The 21,940-nt window shown below is 40.6% G+C and overlaps 1 pseudogene; it reads right to left on the bottom strand.

Moving 5' to 3' along the window:
• Nucleotides 1-3,992: 3,992 nt before the first annotated feature.
• On the bottom strand, nt 3,993-21,141 carry LOC114087091 (melanoma inhibitory activity protein 2-like; annotated as a pseudogene).
• Nucleotides 21,142-21,940: the final 799 nt, after the last annotated feature.

Below are 21,940 nucleotides of genomic sequence, written 5' to 3'. Positions count from 1 at the left end.
CAAAAAAAGACAGGGTCTCACTTAAGGCCCTGATTTCACCCTTGATGAAGGAAGTGTCACTTGGCACTTTGTCCCATGTGCAGGCAGCCACACACCTCTCCAGGCACATTTAAGAGACAGGCTTACTGAAAAGTTTCTAGGAGAAGCCAGGTTTCACAGCATACTTTGCATGGTTCCTCCTCCAAATTCCCTGGTACCACAATTCATTTCAACACCTGTTGCTCCATCAGGTTCTCCAGACAGAAGGCAGCATCTTCCAGAATATTCTTTGTCATGCCATGCCATTTTCCTGCCCAGACTTCTCCATTCCTGCCTTCTTCTGGACCTCACCAGAGAGCCAATTTCAAGTTTTCTCAGGGCAGATCTCACTGCTCTCAGGCAGCAGACCCTGCAGCCTCCAGCTGGTCTCCTTAGAAGCATGGGCTAATGGAAGAGAGGGGACTCAGGAAAAAGTGCATCATGTAATTTTTATCACAGAATTTTCCTATGAGTACATAAAGTATATTCATGTTTTGAATAGAGGTTTACATGTCCCAAAGGAAGTTGTCATTTCTTATTCTCAATAATCTGTCACTTTAAAACACTCTAAAAATAGGAGGCCACACTTGTCATATTTTTGACCTTCATAAAGTTGTATGTTGAAAAAAAAAAGACAAAAAAATAAAGTTGTATGTTGTCCTCTGACCCAATATTGATATAGCTAATGGCATAATGAGTCATTCAACCAAAATTTCAGGCAAGGATTTATGAACAGCATGCCATCACTAACCAAGCCCCCCCAAATGAATCCTCAAATGGACACCTCACCAGACTGGATATCCCAGGATGCAGCTCTGTTACTGCTGTTTACCGGTGATGAGTCCTTGCTTCCCCAATGTTGAAGTATAACACCAGAGAAGAACGCTGAGGCACGTTTAGAATGGAAAGTAGAAGCTTTATTATAGGACAGCAGAAAAGACTTCTCCCAGAGGAAGAAGGGGACCCAAGAGGTGGAATCCTTGGAAGGGCGATGTCTTCCCCTTTTTATAGCTAAGGTCTTCATTCAGCTTTCCCACATTCCTGTCGCATTCCTGTCCTTTGTTCTGTTAACTTTCAGTGATGGAATGTAGGTGGGAATGCCCAAAGGGTGGAGCACAGGTGGACCAAAGGAGTAATCTGGGCAGGAAGGACTTTTGGATAAGCATCTCCATGTTTGCTGGGAGGTGTTTCATTAACATTTCTTTGGGAGGGGTTCTGGGTCTTGGGACATTAACATTTCAAGAGTTGTTCTGCTTTTCTTGGACTCCATCCTCAACATGGCCTTCATTTTTAATTTTATTTGATATTAGACCCAATTTATCTAACTACACTGACTACCTATCTTTAAATCTGGCTTCAGCACCATCTGAAACACCTATTGAAATCAGGCCACATGCCATCCTCACTGAGAACCCACTTGTCTGTTCCTTTAGACTCACAGTTCCCTCACTGGTATCCCTCAGTTGTTTTCCATTTTAAATATTTTATTGTGGTTAAAATATACATGATGTAAAATTTGCCATGTTAACCATTTTTTTAAAAAAAAATATATATATTTTTTGTTGTAGATAGACTCAATACCTTTATTTATCTATATGCAGTGCTGAGGATAGAACCCAGGACCTTGCACATTCTAGGTGAGTGCTCTATCACTGAGTCACAACCCCAGACCTCAAATTTTTTTAAACACAATCCTTTTACTCAATATTGATACTCTCAGGTCCATAGCATATTTAAGGAATATTGATATCCCTGAATATATGAATTTAATTCATTTCAGCAAAATTCTACCACACCCATTTCCTCTATTGTAGAAGAGTAGATGCTGGCCAAGTGCTAGGACATATTTCAGGCCTTTGGTAAAACCAACATAGAATCAAAGAATCCATTTAATGAATAGAACATTAAAAATAATTCAGGTCTAGTTGTTGTTGGTTATCTATTTGGGGCTTTTATTTCTTTGATAATGGAGATATACTCATTTCCTTTTTAGATTATTGTTAGTAGTTATTAAAACATAATCATGGCTGGGGTTGTGGCTCAGTGGCAGAGTGTGTGAGGTACTGGATTTTATTCTCTGTACTACATATAAATAAATAAATAGAGGCCAATCAACAACTAAAAATTGTTTATAAATAAAACACCTAATCATATACCTATCAGTTTAATTCACTCATTCTATATGTAAAAAAAGTCTATTCCTTTAATTATAACAGCTCAAATATCAGGAGGATTCTTCTTTAGTTGTGGGAATTTTGATTTTTACAATAACAGCTGAATTATTTAGGTAAAGTGTATATAAATATGTACTGTATATATGACTTCATTTTTGGATTTAATATTTCCTTATTTTTCTATAAATTGCCAATTTTTAATATTGTTTATTTTATTTAAATGTCATTTTTTAAGAGCTGTAAACAATGTTGGAACCTGATTCAATAAATGGTGTCATATTTAGAAGGGCCTTTCAGGTTTTTCTTCTGAAGCTATAACTTTTTATAGGACTGTATCATGGTATTTAGGCATTTCAGTTCTGTTTTTAATCTGAAATGACCTTATTTCCAGTTTCTTGCTGTAAAACAAGAAATATACTAGCAACTATTTTCCTGTAGTGGTTAGGGCAGAAGTAGTTCTGGATCAACATCAGTGGGGGATCATCAAGTCCATTTTATACACACCATGGATGTAGACTGCCATCCACTCATTTAGAGTGAGGAATGTTTTATGATGGAAAGTAAAAATTATTCATATGATTGATTTAACAACCATGTTACTCTCAAGGGAAAACAGATTAGATTTATTGAACTTTTAGAGTTTCTTTTTCAAGGCCCAACATTTTTCTCATTTAAATTAATTGTGGGCTCAAGTATCATTGAATGTCTTCACTGGCCATCAATTTTGATAAAGCTGCTGCTTATATTTAAGAATAAAGTTATATTACTGCATTTGTTTTAGAGTTAAATGTATACTCTTTACAAAAAAACTGAAGAGCATATTTAATACTTGAAAAAAGCTTTAACCACTAATTCTTAATTAGGGTATTTTTAATAAATGTTCTTTCTTGGTTTCTATCAGGGAAACATTGTGTGAATTGTCATCTCTGGACTGGTGCAGTTTTGCAAATTGTTATTTACTTGCAATAATCTAGAAATTGAGATTAAAAACTTCAAACACTTATAGTAGTTTAGCAGAGTCATTTTATAGCTATCAAATCTAACAACAAAATTTGAAGTTATGTCTTTGTTCTTCATTTTAGTGTCCTAATAATCCATTTCTATTTTACAAATGTCTCCCTGAAAACAAAACAAAGACTAGGACACTCCACATATCAGTAAACCACAGAAAAATGGGTATAAAATATAAGACTGTATATGTAAGGGAAATCAGGGACAGAGTGAACTTAAATTATGGTTTCCAATTTCTACAAGTTTTCTAAGAACTGAATTTTTTCTTTGTTTGTATTTGAAATCTCCTAATTTCCATGACATGTATAGTTGCTTTTTTCTGATTTACTCTTAACATGCTCTAGTTATTCTTTTTTTTATGGAAAAAGTAGCTGATTTTTATTATTATTGCCAAACAAGACTTTAAATCAATTAAAATCTTTCATTATGCATAAAGTTACTTTCACATTTGTTACAATCACAGTAAATATGTTTCTTTGTATAAAAAGATAGCCTTTATTTGAAGTCTAAAATATCCCCAACTGCAAGATTACATATATAAAACTCCATTTGTTTCTCATATAATAGTGCATTAATCAAATTAAATGTTGTACTCTCTATAATAAGATAAAATGGAAATAATTTACTTATAATATTTATATTTAAACCATCTTTATTTTCAAAATACTATCCTAAAAAATATTTCCATTAAGCTTCAATTGGAGCAAAAGTATAATCACTTAAATAAAAGCAGTTACTTAAACTAAAAATGAGAGATAAAATACTTTTGAAGGCAGATAAATGATATTGTCAGGTTTCTTGCTGTTCTTCTGGATGTTCAGTAGCAGGCTCATTTGAAGGTGGAATCAATCCTAAAGGATACTCACTTCTACTTTCAGGATGCGGGGGTGAGTGGCAGGGGAAGAAATACAGATCTTGGGGGGAGATAATGAGGAAAACATTGTGGTCCCATTGGGAATGGAGGGGGTGGTGGGCCCAGTGGAAAATATTCTAGAGATGCTCCATACATGTTTCCTGGAGGAGGTGGAGGAAAAAGAGGTCCTTTTCTCATAAACTGACTACTTGGATCCACTGTATACAATGGACTTCTTATTGGAGGGAAAGGTGAGAAAGCAAAGCCAGAGCCAGTTGCTTCATTTTCAACAGGGAGAGATGAATCAGGCACATTGGAATCACCAAGATCAAATTTGGTATCATTTCTACTGGATTCAATATCTGAAGAAGTAGACCCATCCATTTTATACAAAGGCAGCATAGTGGAACTTTTGAATTCTGATCCAGATGGTCTACCATGATTAAAATAACATCCATCTTGCCTTTGTAGAGGAAGCTGTGGATCAAAATATGGTTGGCCTGGTGGAGGGATCATTATATGGGCCTGTTGACATGGAGGTGCCAGGGGCCCAGTGTCAGAAGGTGCTCTTTGAGGATCAGTTAACCTACCACAGTTTGATTCTCTTCTTTCATTGCTAGTCAGATGGTTCAGAGAATTCTCTGGGCCCCTTGAGGCTCTTCCTTCTCCCACTGGCACGAAAGGTTAGAGTCTGAGTGGACCATTCTTTTCCAAAAGTGGAGATCTCATTTCAGATGAAGTTTGACCCAATGGTGAGGGACCATTTGGGGAATGCTGTCTGCCAGAATCTGTATTTGAAATATCAAGTGTAGAAGGATCTTTTTCTGCAAGTTTAAATTTGAACTCCATTTCAGTTAATTTTTGTGAGTATTTTGTTTTCTTAAATCATTGAGGTATCTTTCAGTGCTCTGAGCTGCCAACTCATCACCATGTGCTTTTTTCTCATAGTACATAATATGCCCCTGATAAAAATGAATGGTTTTCTCCAATTATTCTTCAAGATCTTTGGCTCACTTTCTATAGGTCTCCAGCAGTATAGTTGTATGGCTGATCTTTTTTTTTTACACTTTGGAAAGTTTCTCCTCTTGCTCTACCTGGTAATTTTTCTCTCCTATTAATTTTCTTTGGAGTTCCATTACGTTTTCTTGATATAGTTCCATCATGACTTTAAATTTCTGCTGAAGACTCTGATTCTTATTTTCAAACTGTGTATTTTCTGCTTGCAAAGATTCTTGTTCTGTCTTAAGATTTTTAATGTTTTATAACGTCTTCCTTTGTTTCAATTACTTCAGATAATAAAGCAAAAATTTGATTTCTTTCTCTTTCTAAGGTTTTAAAAGAGGCCTTTAACTTAGCAACATAAATCAGTTTCTTCAAAGCCTCTTTTGGCTGATCTTCTAAGTGAGCACAAATTTAAGATTCACTCTCTATTTCCAACTCCAAGTTACACATCATTTGTTAGGACTTCTGCAAGCACAGGAGCCCAATCTTTTATCTGCAGCAAGTGTTCAGTCAGAGACTTAATGTGATTTTCTTTATCTCTTAGAACTTGTTCTGCATGTACTTTAGAGTGTTCAAATGTCATTTTCTGTTTATTGAGTCCATTCACTTTTTCTTTCCATACCTCAACTTCTTTTAAAAGCTGTTTCTGACTTTCCTGAAGTTGGGAATTTTCATTCAAAGCCTCTTTTATTGCTACTGCAACTGCTTCTTTATTCATTTTAAACATTCTCAAGATTGTTTTAGCTTGAAATTTGAGGGATTTTGACTCATCTTCTAGGGACTTAATTCTTTTTAATATATCCACCATCAATTCATCCTGCTGAAAATGTTTAGTTTTCTCTTCTTTTCGCTCTTTTTCTAAAAAGAGTATTTCATCCTCAAGTTTAGATACAGACCTATCCAGGTTTTCATATATTATCTCCAAGTTTTCTGTTTCTACTGACTCCTTCTCCAAAATGGCATCCTTTAAAGATGACTCTAAGCCTTCATACTCTTTTTGAACAAGGCTAACTTTTTCAAGTAGTTCACATTTTTCTTCAATTAGTCCAGAAAGTTTTAGAGCAAGCTTTTCTTCTCTTCTCAAGTAACACCTGCTTCTCACAGGCTGATAAATTCTCCACAAAAACAAGAGAACAACAAAAAATACAATAGCTGTACATATCACCAACTCCGACAGACAGCCATAAGGACTAGGGTGTGTTTCCATGTCTTCTGACAAGGCAGACCACAACTCTGCTTACTTCTTCCAGGACCACCTCCATGTTTGGCTGAGGGGCAGCTGTTGCCCCTTCATTACATTAAGGCTACTTTGGCTATTCCCTCCAGAACCACACCATGCCCAGCCAAGCTGAAACAGGCTGTGGACACTCAGGCCTTGGGTTAGGAACAAACCTGCACCAGGCAACAGAGCAGACCACTGTGAACCAGTGAGGGAGGAGGGGTGTAGGCATGGGCATGAGGAGCCCTGGTCATGGGCTCTCAGGGGCCTAGCACACTGCCTGTCAGAGAAGTCTTGGCGTTTTCACTATGTTGTGCATCTTGAAGCAGCACAGGTTCAAGCCTGCTCCAATCAAGACAGAGAGAAGTCCTCTCCAGGTCACCCACCCATTGGTTTGGTTTAGGCCAGGCCAAGGCAGAACTTCTATATAGTCATAATATCACCCAGTTTGATGTCACTAAAATTCTAAAGCTCTGTAAAATTTTTAAAGAGCTAGTACATCATATATTTATATTTGTACCATTTGCCCTTGTGTTTCAATGTCTCATTCCTTTCCCTCTCCTCCTGTCACTGTTCTTTTTTCCTTCCTTCCTTATTTCCTCCTTTCCTTTTATTGCAGTGTTGGTGACTAAATTTCAAGGCCTAGTACATGCTGGGCAAGCTCTCTAGCACTGATCTACATCTCCAGGCCTGTTGACACTTTCTATAGAAGCCATGTGAATTATTGCCATAGAAAAACTCTTATGTTAGGCTATTTTTTAAAAAAATTTTATTTCTTACATATATGAAAATAGTGGAATGCATAACAATCATAATTATTGTGTTAGGCTATTTTAAAAGTAATTTTAGAGGAGTTGCAAACATGGGCACAGATCAGTTTGGATAAGTTATTTTTATGTAGTTTAGCATATGTAATGTTTCTAAAAAGAAGGAGCTTAAAACTTGAGTTGGTTTTCATGTCAGTTTTTGTACACTACTATTTATTTAAGAATCTTCAAAATCTTTTTTAAGATGTTCTTTTCACTTCTCATAGGATGTAAACACTTCTAAGAAAGCTGGTCATTATGAATGTATAACAATGAGAGGGCTAAGATAAGTGAGATCCTGTCTCAAACCAAACAAAATAAAATGTTACATGGGATTCTCACACAGACAGGGGACACCAGGGTATTCAATAGGAAGCAATGTTTATTTGTATGCATCCAGCCTTAGTGGATTATTGTCTAAAGGCTGAGCATTTAGTGTAGGGAGTGATCCCTTATATATTCTGGTTAGTTTCCTTTTACATACTAACTTTGTCTTCATATAAGGTAATATACATTCCTGTTTGGGCATTCTATTTATATACTACAAAGTAGTAAGAATGTTCAAAAACTGATTTCTGGAGGGCTCACAATGATACAGATGGCATCATGTTCTCTTTCCTTTGTTCTGAGAAATCTGTACCACAAAATGTAGCTCAGTGGTAAAACACCTCTGGCTTCTATTCCCAATAGGAAACCAAACAAATGGCAGATGCACTTCATTTAAGGCAGAGAATTTAGCATTATAATGAGTTAGAGTGAGCAAGTTTACCCTAGGCCACTTAGAAGAGGAGCTGTATATCTTTGACTGATTTAAGCTGGTTATTCCAGGCCTTTTCTAAAGAGTAGTGTCTGTAACAAAGAAACAACTTTAAGTGAAGTTAGCAGTAAGCACCTCTCTCCCTGCAGTCACAAGTGTTCCTAAATTCCTGCCTGGCAGCTGACCACATTGCAGACTGTTTGCTGATGGGAAGAAAAGTCTGAAGGGGGACAGAACTTAACATCTGGATCCCTTGTGGGATATCCTTCCTCTTAGCCTATTCTAACCAACTCGCTGGCAGCACCTCTAGTATCTGAGATGCAGAGAGTTTGAATGACCTCCGAAGCTAGGGCTTTGAGCCCTGATCCCAGGCCCTGACTTCATTCCACTTCCCTGGGTTGTGGTTGTTTTCTGAGGCACCTCAAGGCCCTGATTGTGGAGGATTACACTTCCATCCCAAGTCTTTGCCCTCCAGTTCACTGAGGGCTTCAATTGCAGTACCTGGAATTAGGGAGGTTCTCCAGGCAGGGGATTCAGTCTTCCTAGCAGTCTGTCTTGACCTTGACCCTACAGAAGGCAGTGCCCTTGGGGCTACCCAGTAGACCACCTTTGGGCTGTTACTTATGGGGTTGAGTCTTAGCAGTTGTTGCCAGACAGGCATTTCTCCCTTGTGCCCACAATCTCCCTCCCTGAGTTAGTGGTTACTTTTTGATGGAGGCTGAAGGCTATCTAGATGCCAGCCACTCACTTTTCTCATTTCCTCTGCCCACTGGTATCAGAGTCAGCTTTCTTTCTCACAGCCCATTGCCCAAGGCCCAGGTAACCTAGGAGGCTTTAAAGGCTAGTTGTGTGGGAGTGGGTGCAAAGGGACACCATTTTTTTGAGGCTGCAGTGATAGGAATCACCTTCAGGTTTTCTTCTAGACCATCTTGTCAGTGGGGTTGTGATGGATGCAGTCAGAAATACCTTTAAATCAGCTGTCATTTGTGGCTAGAAATGGAGCCAGAATCATGTAGTCCGGGGTTAGAGAGGAGAAAGCATATTGGGGCACATTGTACAGGAGAGAAATTGCTGGTTAGGGATATAAAGGGTGTGGGGAAGCTTGAAAACACCTCTGAAGACCTTCCTGGGACACTTGGTGAGAAATGCCAAGATGACAGGCAGGGCTCCTGACCCACCAGCTCATGAGCCATCACTGCTCAATAGCCATAGATTCAAAGCCACATCTTCATGCTGACTGCAAAATGGTGACTGAAGTACAGAAGGCCAGAGCAGTTCAGGTCTTGATGGGATTATTTCAGGGTCCAGCAGTGATGTCAGGCTTGCTGGCCACTCACAGGTATTAATCAAGAGGTGGTAGCTAAGCTCTCCAGGCCAATAGTGCAGATAAGGGCAGAGATACAGCCTGATACAAAGAGCTCCTTCATGTTTTGGGACTTCTGACCTGTTCTGAGTATCACAGCTAGATTCTGGCATGAGCAGGATCATATGTAATAGAAGAGAAACTATCACCAAGAGAAGACTTGTGTGTTGCCCAAGTCACAAATCCCAGGAGTGGCTCAACCCAGGTTAAATTCAGGCATTTTATCTTGACTCAGTCCTTCACATACTCAGCTCAGGGAGCTGCTGTCAGTGGGGGGTCAGCAGCTCTAGGGGATGGTCCTGGTGACCACTGTGTGCTGTCCATAGTGGCAGGATTTTGCACTCACTGTGCTCTGCCATCCTCATAAGTAAAGGTGATCTGCATGGTATAGGAGAGAAAATAGAAGCCCCAAGGTATGCTGGGATTTGGTAATGAGCACACAATTAGTAAGCAGCAAACAGGGACTAGACCAGGGCATCTACAAGCTCTTTGTTCATGGGCCTGGCCTCATGACTTCTTATTGATGAGGAAGCTCATGGAAATCAGGACTAGACCTGCCTGTGTGGGAGGGAGATGGAGGTGGAAGGTGGACTCTGACTCACTTCCTGTGTCTGTAACACCTGTGAGATTGGCTTTTACTACTGTGGGTCATGTCCTGTGGCCAGGTGGGGAATCCACTATATGTTTTTCTTTCCCCTTTGATATTACCATAATGGGAGGTTGCTTAACATTATTTTTTTTGTAAATGTTTAAAATATTTATTTATTGGTGCTGGGACAAGATCCAGAGTCCTTCTGCATACTATGTGCAGACTCATCACTGAGCCACTTCCCTAGCTCCTGATCAGATTTAGGAGGAAGCTTTCCTATTTCCAGAGGTTAGCCAAGATGAACTTAATGAATATAGTCAATTCCTGAGACTAATGGGAAAAGTATTTGCCAAAGTGTAAGATGTGTAAGTTTTCTCTATCACTGCCAATTTCTCTCTTCAGAAGGCTAGTGTTGACATACATCACAGCAGTGTGAGTGTAGAAGAAGCCCTCTTGAGTGCTGTTAATGAGCCAGAATGAGTTTCTGTTTCTAATGTCTTGCTGCAGGGAACACCCAGTTGCTATGGAGTGACAGGACATCTAGTCCAGGGCTTCTCCTGACTCCAGGCTGAAGGGTGACCTTTTAAGCCTATCCAAACTGTTGCACACCAACACTGGTGTCACATACAATGGAAGTGAGTAACTAAGTAAATGAAGTGGAAGAAGCCAAGGACTCTCTCAAACCAAGCCTTTGGGTCATCTGATGGATGGTGTGGCTATGAGGGTGCTGTAGAGGATCCTAGGTGTTCAGTTTGGTCCTCTGTGCTGACCATTTATGAAGCATTCATGATTGTGGAGCAGCAGCACCTCAGCCCCCAGGTGGAGGAGCAGCCATCGCCCATGTGAGTCCCCAATATGCTGTTAGCCAGGTCTCAGACAGGTGGCTGCCCCTCCTGAGCAGCCCCCTGGACAGGTACCCGATACAAGGTTCACCAGAGCCTTTTCCCAACACTGAGGACCCCAAAGAGCTCTGTTTATGTGTGTGTCCTCTTTCATATTTGCCCTGATAGAAATTAAAACTGAGAAATTTAAACAATAATATGTTCATTTATGATATATTTATGATAATAATATGTTCATTCATTTGAAGGTAGTATAAACCTGTTGATGTTAACATAAACATTATCTTTTTAAATTAATTAATTTATTTATTTTAATTAGGTATATATGACAGCAGAATGCATTTTGATTTCTTCTATACAATTGCAGCAAAATTTTTGTTTCTCTGGTTGTACCCCATGTAGCGTCGCATCATATGTGCAGTCATATATATATTTAGGTTAATGATGTCCATCTCATTCCAGTGTCTTTCCTCTCCCCATGCTCCTTCCCCACCCTCCCTCCCCTCTGAGCCATCAAAGTTTTCCATTCCCCCCAATTATGTATCAGCATCCACTTATCAGAGAGAACACTCAGCCTTTCTTTACTTTTCTTTCTTTCTTTCTTTCTTTCTGTAATTGGTTTACTTTGCTTAGTATAATATTCTCTGGCTCCATCCATTTACCTACAAATGCTATAATTTTATTTTCTTTTAAATAATTTTATTTCTGAGTAATATTCCATTGTGTGTATGTGTGTGTGTGTGTGTGTGTGTGTGTGTGTGTGTATCACAGTTTCATTATCCATTTATCTATTGAAGAGCATCTAGGATGCTTCCACAGTTTAGCTATTGTGAATTGAACTGCTATAAACATTGGCTGCATTACTAAGCCATAACCCCAGCCCATTTTAACCATTTTTAAGTGCACATAGAATTCAGAAATGCTAAGTACATTCACTATCACCACCATCTGTTGCTAGACTTCATCTTTATAATAGAAACTCTATACCCATGAAATAATGCCACCCCATTGTCCCTCATCCAGTCCCCTGCTTTCTGTTTCTGTGGGTTTGATGACTCTAGATACATCATCTACAGAATCACATACTAAGTGTTCTTTTGTGATTGTGTGACTACACTTAACATAATGTATGGTGAATTATATTCCATTGTGTGTATGGACAACATGTTTATCCATTCCTCCATCAATGGATGCTTGCATTACTTACACTCTTCAGTTCTGGGGAACTCCTACTTGGCATTTCTGGAAGCTTGAGCACTAGAGGAGGTGGAGAATCTACAGGAAATGAGCTGTGGTTGGGATCTCATGGGTCTATGACTTTCATCTCTATATAATCTGTAGGCAAGAGGAGATATGAGCTGATCCAGGTGAGGGCACCTGCAGTTAACACAAATGCTACAGGGAAGGCCAGAACAACCTCTTCACTCTGCAGAAAGAGAGGAAATAATGAAACTCAGAGACAGACTTGATAAGAGGGCCCAAACCTAAGGAAAAGGGAAGTGGAGCCATACAAAGAACACTAAGAAGTAATGAATGTGAGTGAAGGATGAGCAAAGCCCAGGTACACTCTTCTTCCCAACATCACAGGTTGCACCTGCCATCCTTTGTTTTCAGTTGATGAGCAGAAGGCTTAGTGCATACTACATTTAAACACTCCAGTTTCCAAGATCACTGCTACCTGCACCATTTAACAGAGGGGTACCTTTTACAGACTTTCCTTTTAAGGACTTAGAAGTTCCTTAAGTACAAGGGCTGAGTCTAATCTTTGCATGTCCCAAAGTGCCTGATGCATAGTCAGCACTGGGTCTTTCTGCAGTGTCAGACTGAGGACAGGGGTCAGGCCCAAGAAGCAAGATGTAGGAATCCATCAGTTGGAGGAAGATGCAAGGCACTGTGGGAATATTGGTCATCATTTATTCAGAGGTGGCAATAGCCCCAGGGTCATTTCCATACTTCTTTTTAATATAAAGGCCAAACAAAAAAGGCACATAGCCAAGAAGCTGGTGCATCCCTACAAGCAAATGTTTATGACCTTGGTTACATATGCTGAATCACCATGTTTCTGACCTTGACCACACGCTGACCATAAAATAGCCCATTCATAGCCTCAGGCACTCACTAAAAGCATAACAGCTTACTGGAAGTCTGGCAAGGGAGCCATTTTGGCCCTGCCCCAAAACATGGCTTCAGCTTAAACACTGATCTCCTGCACACTGTTCGACAGTTTCCACACACAGAGGCAAGGACAACTTGTGCTTTCCTCCTTAGGAGCTGACAGCACTGACAGAGAGGACACAGCAGCAACAAGTCACCAGGACCAGCTCCTTGAGGGCAGTTTAGCATTATGAGGAGAGAGAGGCCTGGTTGCTGCTCACACTGAGAGGAAGGGCCTTGAGAATTGTGCTGGTGGTGGGAATGAGTTTTATGACAGGATAAAACAACAATAAAAGCAAATGATTTTTTGCTTGCATATATTGTCAGAGGTTTTGATAATATAATAAGAAATAATAATTATTTAAAAAGTCAGCTGACTCTTCTCAAGTGAGATCTTTCAGGGGTTGCTCAGGGATATTTGCTATAAGCAATCAACCTTCTTCTTCCCTGATTATTAAGTCATCTTGAAAGCAAGACAAGGAACATCAACGAAACATAAATATTAGTTGTCTGGCATTTCTTTTGAGATGATGAAGATTTTGGGAAAAATAGAAACATTGTAATAATTCAATATAAATATTTATGTCAGAGAAAAATAGGTAAAACTGGAAGACTCTCAATTTCCTTCAATGTTCAAAACCTCTGTTTTATTTCTATATTTAAGGTCAGTCAATAGCACTTTGAAGTGAAAACCACTTTTGTTTGATCCAGTATTCAATAGCCATTTTAGTCCAAGTTTCCCATTGAAGGGGGAAAAATTACAATTATTTTATAAATACAACAAAGAAGTACATAGTTGCTATACAAACATAAAGTAAAGGACATTTGGAGACAACGGAGTGTCCAATATGCAGGCAAATCAGAACACAAAGTGATGACTTGTTTTTACTCTTTAAAGGTCTGCATCCCAGCCACATGGTATGGTAAGTCACTGAAGCTGGGCTGACCATAGATGGCTGCACTATCCCAAGTAAATATAAAATTAAAATAAACAAAATATAAAGTTACATATTCATCGGGGAACCTAAAACTATGCATCACACTGATAGTATAACTACAAAGATGAAGGGGGGAAAATAAGAATTAATATAAGTAACTTTATAACCAATCACTCTAGCAGGATATTACTGGTGAGATTTATTTAAAAAAAATAAGCAACCTTGAACTGAACTTAAAGACTTGTCTATGCAGTGTTAGGGAGTATGAGTCCCATGTGTACCTGGGTTCAGGAGATGATATTCTAACCAACCAGAGTTCTCACTGTGGGAGAAACAGATGCAATGTGGAGTGGTACTGGATTGGATTCAAAGTCTCAGAATAAAATCTCAGTCAGTTGATTGATCATGCAATCAGTAGATCAGTCATTCTACCAGCTCTATCCACTGAAAGGTCTAGAGGCAAATACAACCCAGTAGCCATGACCACATGACTGTTCCCCTATCATTTTGTTTCCAAATGCCATCCACCATGCAAAATAAGGCTCCTTGGAGAAATGGTTGATTTTTCCAGGGCTTGAGCAAGGAAAGCACAAGCTAAGCCCGCAGCATCCTGCTGAGGAAGAAAGTAAGAGCATATTCATCAACCCATGGGATACATCCAAAGGACTTGGGAACTGCTTCAATGGTCCCACTTGCAAATTATGAATACTTTGAACACAAAAGGAATAAAATCATTATACAAAATTCATGTATAAAGATGTGAATTTGGTGTCAACATACCTTATATACAAACAGAAATTTGATAAATTGTGGTATAAAGATGTATTAAGAATTGCAATGCAAAAAATTATGAATGTAATGCATGTAATATAATGAGTGAAAGAGTATTGGGAATGCAATATATGCAGACTCAGGTTTTGCTTCACAGATGGCTTACTAAATACAGAGGGAATACAAGTAGCTTTGCAATACAGATGACATCTGGGTGACACCAGCATCACAGTGGCCACACTGAACAGCACCAGGAATGGGCTGGGCAGAGGGAAGGGAAAGGATGACATCAAGTCCCTCTGAGGTGGTACACAGGGACATAGCACTTCCCTAGTGGGAACAATGACCAAAAAAATGCATAATCATGCCTCCAGTCTCAAAGGGATCAATCAAAAGAGTACATGTTCATACTTTTTGCAAAACAATTGTCAATGCCATAAGAGGAACAGAAAGGTATGGAGAACTTTTTCTAGAAAAAGGGCTAACCAAACAACCCAAAGCCATGAATGATCTATGACTACATTTTGGATGGAGAAAAACAAAAATTCCAGTCACACAGGATATTGTCAAGGAAATTTGTACAAGCTCTCTATTAGACACAACAGTGTGTCAGTCCCTAAGTTCACTATAGAGCCCCCAAGCCTCCTCCATGTGGTGCATGTCAGGTGCTACTCAGGGTCTGCCCATCCTTGTCTGCTAACCTTATCAGGGTTGAGGTCAGTCTACCTTCTTCTGCAGTTCCCAGTAAACCCAGGGCATCTGGCATTTGGTTGACTGCTGCCACGAACATTAGTTCTGTCCCACAGATGCTCCAGCACTTCCTTGGGGCACAGTTGGGACTGCAGTCCTCTCTCTTGAGGTCAGGTGTGCCATGTGGCTTGCCCTGATTTCAATGTCTGAGTGAAAATCTTATCTGCCACTTCCAGGCAAAAGGTCAGGAGTCAGTGCATGAAGCCACTCTCTCTGCCTCTGCCACCCTGTCTGGCAATTATTAGTTAGGGTCAGATGAGGAGGATGATAGAGCAGCTAACCCAAAGTGGAGCTTCAATCAGTCTCATTACACGCCTACAATGAGCTTAACCTCCTAATCATGTCCCTCAAGCCCCCTGACCACACTCGACATGTAGCCTGAATAAGAGTAAAGTCAGAGAGATACTGAGTTGGCTGTTATATTAGCACTCACCAGCTTATCTCAGGTGATACATGTGTGTTCAACTCTGAGTGCAAATTCAAATAGCCAAATAGGTTACCTAAACACCAAATAAGTCAGAGAGTTTACCTTTATATGTGGTGACACACCACATGGACATAGGAGCTCTCTAGAGCCAGGAGTTCTGTCAAGTGGGAAAATAAGATTGCACACCCAGGAATAACTGAATATGTGCCATATTCTGAAGCCCCAGGACAGTTTATCACTATGTCCATCAGCCAAGAAAGCCCTGCTCTCCACCACAAGGACATGGGAAATGTGAGTCCCTGTGTAAGGGAGGAGGAAGGTGCCATCCTCCTACCCCTTCCTGCCTAGGGATTTCACTGAGCACTTGTATCTTTGATTACTTTGATTGCTGTGTAGAGCTAGACATTCTGAAATCCAGGTCAATTCTTTGTGTCTCTGAGAGCAGGAATAGAATGTGGGTGTATATCACCATAACGCTTGCCCATATTTTGCACTCAGGGTAGGGAAAACCTTACAGAACACATCAAATGGGACACTGGGGGACAAAGGTACTATATGATCAAACCTGGGGCCATCACATGCAAACATCCACTCACCTGTGTACAATGGCATTGGAGGAGAACACAGGAGGCTGGCAGAGGCTGCCCCTCCAGGGGCACACTGGGACCAAGCATGGCAGGAAAATCCACTTTCTGCCCCTTGTCAGTATTGTGTGTCTTCCTGCCCATGTATGCCAATACAAGCACATGCTGTGAAATGACCTGGGAGAGGTGGGAAGACTTGGTGGGTAAGAACTGCAGCTGCTTGGTGAGGGCATGCCTGCCTGTGCATCTACAAACATGTTAATCAACATTTCTGTGCCAGTTTTATCAGCTTGGAAATGGAATATGGACAGGGCCTCCCCAGGGCATGATGAGGATGTGATGACATAGTTCACACAAAACTCTTTCAAAGGCATCTGCCTCATGTGTACTCAACAGGCATTATCAATTGTTGTTACCTGTCTCAGTAATAATAGTAATATAATACAATTTACAGGACGAAGGGGTAAGATCCATTAGGAAAAATGAAATCTAGCACCATGAAGAGCCACTCCATGTTTTGCTTTCATAGGGAGCAAGAAGGGATTTAGGACAAATAAAATGGGAATGAGCCTGGGTGATAATTAGAGTTCATCATTTGAGAGATTAAAGTCAGAAAATAATAATCACCTGTAAGTACCTAGTACCATGCAAAAGAGATCAAACTGAGTGAGCTGTGTCTCCAGTTAAAACAAAATGATGGGGCACAAGAGCATTGAAGAGTACAGGAAACATGGTTTATCCCAGGAAAGCACTACCCAATCCATAACCAGTATCTAAGGGGGATCTCAGGAAGCCCCAGTAGGGAATGGGGGTACGGACACAATTCTAGCTGCCAGGAACCTAGTGGGGAACTTGTGCAACTACAACAGAAAGGAAACTGACCCATTATGGAGGGTGTTTCACCCAACCTCCCAATGCAGCAGGGGCTGGGCCCTTTGTGGAAGATACAGAAACACAAGCTGAGTGCAGAGACCCTACTGCAGATGTGCCTGGTCTATTGGGAGGGTGAGAGTACATGGGAGGGATTTTGTGGAAGACTGGGTTCATCACTCATGGGAGGTGGCATCAGCACGAGAAGAGTGAAGATGAGTGCCCTGGGGACTATGGGTGAAGTTCCTCATCAGAGTGTGTACTTCGGGAAAGTGGATCCTGGCACAGAGCTGGCCCTTTGCACCCACATTCAAGTAGTCATTTAAAGCAGGGCATTTTAGGACAACTATCAGAGGTGGCATTCACCCCAAATCCAGCTGGTGGTCTGCACTTCTTGTAGAGGCCCAGGGACCAGGGAATAATGTCTTTTCGGCATTGCCTGGCTTTGAGCTCTTCACCTCAAACCCCACTCTACCTCATGCAGGGTAGGGCAGGAGGAGGGAGTTGCCATGTTCCAGTGAATTACAGGAAAAGTGCCAAGGGTCAGGAATCTCAATGCAAGAGTAAATGAAGGCCTAGAGGTGGAAGGCCCAGATAATGAGGTTCTGGGAGTCCAAGGAGTAAAGAAAATGTGGAACACAAGATTCAATTACATCAAGAGGCTTTCTGACAGAGAAACTGAATATAAATGCTAGGAATGACCAAGATGAGAGGCAATCCTTTTGGAAACAGCAACACATCAAGCAGTTGGTCAAAATAACATTGAGTGGAACAGGCCAGACTTGCTACATAAGGGTGTGCAGGTAGTATCCTACACAGAGGCCTCCAGATGCTGCAGTCAAATGTGCTAGCAAAGGATAACTTTTGGTGGAGCCCTCCTTTCCATAATTCACACAAAATCATCTGCTAAAGTTTAAAAGTCCTCCAAAGACCCATGTGCTTTAGACTTGGTCACCAGCCTGTGGTGCTACTGGGAGATAGTGGAACCTATAGGAGCTGGAGCCTGGTAGAAGGAAGTTAGATCACCAGGGTCATGCCCTCAAAAGGAATATTGGGAGTCCAGTCCTTCCTCTCTCTTTTGCTTCCTGGCTGCCATGATATGAGCAGCCTCATATGGCCTCCACATTTGGCCATGGGCTCTCACCATGATGTACTGCCTTGGCTCAGGCCCAAAGCAACAGGGCCAACAGACCAGGAACTGAAACTCTGAAACCATGAGACATATAAATCTTCACTCTTTTAAGCTGATTTTTCTTAGTTGTTTTTGACAGAAATGGAAATCTGACATCTATGATCACTATGAGAAGTGGGGTGGAAGAAAGAATAGCCAAAGAAATGTAGGACCTAAGCAGAGAGTTGCTGCTGCTGCAGAATGAGGGAGTGGCTGCAGTATACCATGAAAAAGCCATCAACTAGGTGTGAAAATAACCATTAGCTGCCCAGGGCTTGCTCTATGTACAGGGCTATGCTAGGACTTGACAGAGTATCCTATTTAATTAGAATTATAGCAATTAGAAATAAAGGGGTTCTTACCAAGAAAATTTCCTAGGGCAAAATTAAAAAATCACAACTGGAAAAATAGCACATTTGATTCAAATGAAGGCACAAGAAAGGCAACAATGCTTCAACTATGAGAAAACACAGGCTCTCTACAGGGAAGAAGGGGTAGCCCATCTTACCAGGCCTGGCCCTTTGCACCCACATTCAAGTAGTCATTGTATATGCTGCTGCCTCATTGGGTCATGAAGGATGTGTATGCCCCTCCATTCTTCACTATTTGTTCTTCCTCTCTACTAAGGCTGACCATGATGCCCCACAATTGTCATAACCCAAATGTAGGTGAGTCTCCTGTTTCTTGGAGCTCATAGTGGTCTGGTGTACACCATGTCAGACAGCATGGTGTTGTGTAAAGCCAAAGACCTGGACACTACAGGACCTTGGCTAACATTCCAAGTCCTGTCACTTCCTCTCTATAGAACCTTGGGCTCTCTTGGGACCTCAGATGCTACATTACCAAATGAAACCCAGTGTCCCTGTATTACAGATGGTAGAACAATACCTGAAGAAGTGGGATAACTTACACAAGGCCATACAACTGATGAGCTGAAGACTGGGAAAAATGTCTTTGGACATGAGCCAAGGCTCATGGAGCACATAGGAGGTCAGCATCAGGCCCCCAGTGCTCCTGTTCCAAGCTCCACCTGCACCTCTCTCAGTGTTAAACTTCAAAGAATACACACAGGATCATGTGCAAAAAACGGAAGTCTAAATATCTCTGTATACAGTTCATTTTTCAGAAAATTAGCTTGTTAATAAAGCAGATTAAAACCTGAAAATTGCCCAACTTGGCCTAATGCTTTAGTTTTGTATTTTTAGCATTAATCATAAACATATAAGTCATTTGTAAACAAATAACTTATTTTCCATATTACCAACAAAATCTGAATAAATTATAGGGCTAAGAAGTGTTTGAATAATTAGTAATTAATAAAATTTTTTACATAGGTATTCAAGGTTCCTATTTAATTAAAAGGTGAATCCTTCCAACAGTGGGACTATCTTGATTAAAGATCTTTAAAATTGTGCAAAACCCACAAATGTTCAGGACATATTAAATAACAGAACTAAGAATATGTCCCTGCTATCAGTACATAGTCAGGTATTGTTTTTAACCAAATTTGTATCAAAAGAACAAACTGAAAAAGGTGTTAACAATCACAAGCAACACTGAAGTGCCGAAGAATATAGTTAAGGCTCAAGACCAGAGAAGAGAAGTTTTGGTGGGGTAGGGACCCTTCTTTTATTTTTTATTTTTTACTTGTAGATGAAGACAATACCTTGATTTTATTCATTTGTTTTTTATATGACCAAACCCAGTGTTTCATACACGCCAGGTAAGTGCTTTACCATGAGCCACAACCTCAGCCCAGGGCCCTTCTTTTTCTGAGAGCACTTTCAGAAACCAGAAGGCCAGAGTAAGGATAGGCTGACAAGCATTGTTTCAATAAGACAGATGATGCATGAAAAAGAAGCCTCACAACAAACATGCCCACCTACAACTCCTCTCTAATAACTAAAATCACACTGGCACCAGGATATGAAAATTTTGGTATTGCTGTTTTGATTTTTTAAAGGTTCAATATTAAGTTAGTTAGATATATTTAACTTAGGTAAGAAGTTCATCAACATAAATATTCAGCAAGAAATCACCTATCACAACCTCATGAAAGCATCAAACTCCAACAAGGGGCTGCAATACTTATTTAGCATAAACTACTTTACATTGATCCTTTACATCTTTCTACAGATCACTATCCCCCAGTGGTTTGGAAATTGAAAGGTGAGTAAGTGATCACTGAACCTACCTTCTCAAAGCAAAATGGGAAGAGTGGAGGGCCAACCACTGAAATAGGCTAGCTCTGACATTTTCTTTTGACTTTTGGTTATCTTGTACAACATTTTATACCAAATACAGTCCCAAGATAACAAGCTATGAGGCCTCAGGTTATGCACCTACAAAATAGGGTCAATACTCCTGGTGACAAGCAGAGTCTGACTCATTCTTTCACCCAGCATCAATTTAATGAGTTCCGACCCCCAAGTCATCTTTATGTCTTTCCTTCCTAGTGAATCCCAGTGCGCCTGCAATTCTCTGTCCCAAATTCCAGAAGTTCTTCTGTTCTCATCTTTTAAGAATCATGACACCTCCCCCACACACCAGCTTTCTTCCTTGAGACAGACCTGGGTCTGTAGTGCCTTCCTACTCTTCCACCTACCCTAAGTGCTGAGGGACTCACCAGGTGCTGATGCAGCAGCAGCAGCAGCAGCAGCAGCAGCAGCAGCAGGAACAGTCCCAGGCAGAGTTTGCAGCTTTTGGAGAAACTTCCTCTACTGGTGGTCCTGGTACCAGCCCCTGTTGAGTGGGCCCCACATGTGAGAGCAGCTGTTGCCCCTGGGACACCATACCAAAGGTGTACCCGGAGGGTTCCCAGCACTTTTGCAAGTTCCCACATGCCCTCGGGCCTCACATGCTCCACACAGGTTGCATACTGCCACTTCTGCACTTTCCTCCCCAGGACTGAAGTTCCAATTCATCTTCTGCCTGTGCCTGTGGACTGTAGCACTAGTGCCCACAGCTACTGCTAACTAACAGGGTGCCACAACCAAGGGAGGAAAGATTTTCTCCTTGTACTCTTCTGTGGCTATTTAGAGGATACTCCAAGGCTCCTCTCCATGCTCTGCCTGCACAGACCTTAAACCAAGAGGTAATTTTGTTGCTTAAAGATCCATGTTGCTCAAGAGCAACACCTCATCCTCAGTCTGCATTTAGCCCTGGACCCCAGGGAGCCCTGCTTGCTAACTTTATTCCACAAGGCCTCCCAGTATAAGCAGATGAGTGAAATCATACCTGCCATAGAAATTTTAGAAAATTTATCACAGAGGTAATTCTAACTACAGATGATAAGTCTAGAGGTCCTCATTCATAATTCTGAACAAAAAATCAAAAATTTTTAATATAATTAAGTCTGAGCCCTTGTGGTTGAGCTGCCTATAATTTCCTTGACTCTGGAGGCTGAGGCAGGAGGATTCTAAGTTGAAAGCCAGCCTCAGAAACTTAATGAGGCCCTAAACAAGTCAGTGAGACCCTGGCTCTAATAATAATAATAAGGCAGGGGATGTGGCACATGCTTAAGTGTGTCTGGATTCAATCCCAGGAATAACAAAAAAAGTTTGAAAGCTAAAAACCCTGAGAAAATGACCCCCATGAATGATGAATAAGAAAAGCAAAAGAAATGCTTAAAAATTATAATG

The sequence above is a fragment of the Marmota flaviventris genome, chromosome 12 (genome assembly GCF_047511675.1).
Source record: "Marmota flaviventris isolate mMarFla1 chromosome 12, mMarFla1.hap1, whole genome shotgun sequence".
Taxonomy (NCBI): domain Eukaryota; kingdom Metazoa; phylum Chordata; class Mammalia; order Rodentia; family Sciuridae; genus Marmota; species Marmota flaviventris.
This window is presented reverse-complemented; position numbering and strand designations above follow the sequence as displayed.